The sequence below is a fragment of the Pteropus vampyrus genome, unplaced genomic scaffold (assembly GCF_000151845.1).
Source record: "Pteropus vampyrus isolate Shadow unplaced genomic scaffold, Pvam_2.0 Scaffold19, whole genome shotgun sequence".
Classification (NCBI taxonomy): domain Eukaryota; kingdom Metazoa; phylum Chordata; class Mammalia; order Chiroptera; family Pteropodidae; genus Pteropus; species Pteropus vampyrus.
In genome coordinates this window covers 14,626,000-14,628,308 of record NW_011888800.1, presented here as the reverse complement: position 1 = coordinate 14,628,308, position 2,309 = coordinate 14,626,000, and positions in this window count along the sequence as shown.

Sequence of the window (2,309 nt, the reverse complement as noted above, 5' to 3'; positions counted from 1 at the left end):
GTGTTCTTAAATATAAACATCATTTAGGGTAGCATGACTTAACCCAGGTAAGGACAAATTCAGTTTTCCACCTGTTTCTCCTTTACCTGTACACTATAACCACGTCCACAATAATTCTGACACAGATGTGTGGAGGTATTTCTCTACACCAAGCAATTCTTTGACACCAGCTGGGTGTCCTACAATTCAACTCAATTCTGATGCTGTCTACCTAAAGAGAGCATCAGACTCCACAGGTTATGGGCTCAGTCCTACAAGACTGCCCTGCCCTGTCCCCTTCTGCGTGCCCCCACTCCCCCCACACCTCTTCAGAGGCTAGTCTCAAGTCCAGGTTGTCACCTGTGCTTCTGACCAACCCACTGTATATGGGAGGTTCCTACAACCTCTTTCTCGAGTTCAATTAATTTGCTAGAGCAGCTTACAGAACTGAGAAACATTTTACTTACTAGATCATCAGCTTATTGTAAAAGAATGTAACTCAGGAACAGCCAGATGGAAGAGATGCATAGGGCAAAGTATGGGGAAAGGGCACAGAGCTTCCATGCTCTCTTGAGGTGCACTATAGTTTTTACATTTTTAAATAGTTTTTAAAAATAAAAACAACCGTGAGACAGGAAAATTATAAAATTCAAATTTCAGTGCCCATAAATAAAGTTTTATTGGAATACAGCCATGCTCGCTAATGTATGTATTGTCTATGATTGTTTTCAGTTACAACAGCAGAGTTAAGTGATTTCAACAGAAACAGTGTGGCCCACAAAGCCTAAAATATTTATTATCAAGCCTTTTGGAGAAAAATATTTGCCAACAAGCAAATTGATTTCACCCACCCTCAAATTTCCCCTTTATTTCCAAATAACCAGAAACACTACACGAACAGCAACTTGGAAGTGGCCAACCCAGATATCCCCATCCCACATGAGTCCCAATCTTTCCTTGTCCAAGACCTCACCTTGGTACAGTGACCTTTTGCTGGGAGTTTAACTTTCTTCGGAGCTTGGCACCTTTCATCTTCAAGTCCAGCGTCTGGTCCTCAGCCTTTTCTCCCCTTCTACTACCGGAAGTGAGAGCCTCTTTGTATGCTGTTAAGAAGGCCCTGAGTTTTCCCACATAGTTTTCAGTTAGCGATTAATGGCTCTCAGCTTTTTCTTATTTTTTCCAAAATCAATCAAGCTTAGCAATAACCACCTGATTTCATTAGGTTTTTTAGTCCCTTTCTCTATAATTCTCAAACATCTTATACATAACATTTGCTAATGTATTCCTTTCCACTGGTACCATTCCAGATTTTTACCAATAAAAGTTTTAACAATTGGACCACCTTGTCTGAGTGGCTATTTGTGGTCAATCTACTATCTGCAATAGGGTCCTCATTACAAACAGGGTGGTGAATAATCCAGCTCCAAAACTGCATCTCAGTGGCTTCTTTTTGGGACTACATCTGGTTAGAGTTGCCAAACTTATCAAATATAAATACAGGACTCCCAGTTAAAACTGGATTTCAAATACTTTTTTTAATATAAATATATCCCATGTCATATCTGGGAATATACTAAACAATTTGGTTCTTGTTCTTTATCTGAAATTAAAATTTAGCTGGGCATCCTGTGTTTTATCTGGCAAACCTACAGCAGGATGGGTTCTTCAGGAAGCAAACTCTGAGATGGAGTTTAGCCAGGAGGATGCCATTAAAGAGTGCTCTTATTTCAACACCTGTGGAAGGGAGGAGAAAGAAGCAGGAAGGCAGCGAGAAAAGTCAATCTGCAGTACAGGCCCAAGGACACGCTTGGCTGAACCATGGGGAGCTCTGGCACTAGAATGGCCCTGTAGAGTTGTTCCAAGTAGGGCTGAGCTGTCCAGGCCTTTATACTCACGCACAGAGCAGTCATTGGATGAGAGGACACGTCCTGGGTGAAGTAGGTCTCTGCAGCCAAGGCAATGCCTGAAGGGGCAGACAACTGAAGGCTCTATGTTGACAACACTCCCAACACTAGGGGCAAAAAAGTCTTTCCCGATGTGGAATCCAAGTAGTAATGAGTGCATCATGTGTCCACTACATTTGTAGAGAGGATTAAAACATTGAGAGAATAGATGATATTTAAGGACATTTCCATTTGAATTTCTGTGATTAAGTGAAAGAATGTGTGCACATTAAAACTGCCTAGAAGAGACACGGCATATAGATGGTAAGCACCAAGTAGTAGCTACTTTGATGTCTCTAGAACTTTGGGCATGGAAGGGTCGTTCAGTGGCGGTGGTAGTTTTGAGAGTAACAAGTGATGCTGGACTTCTGCATGTGTATCTACCTC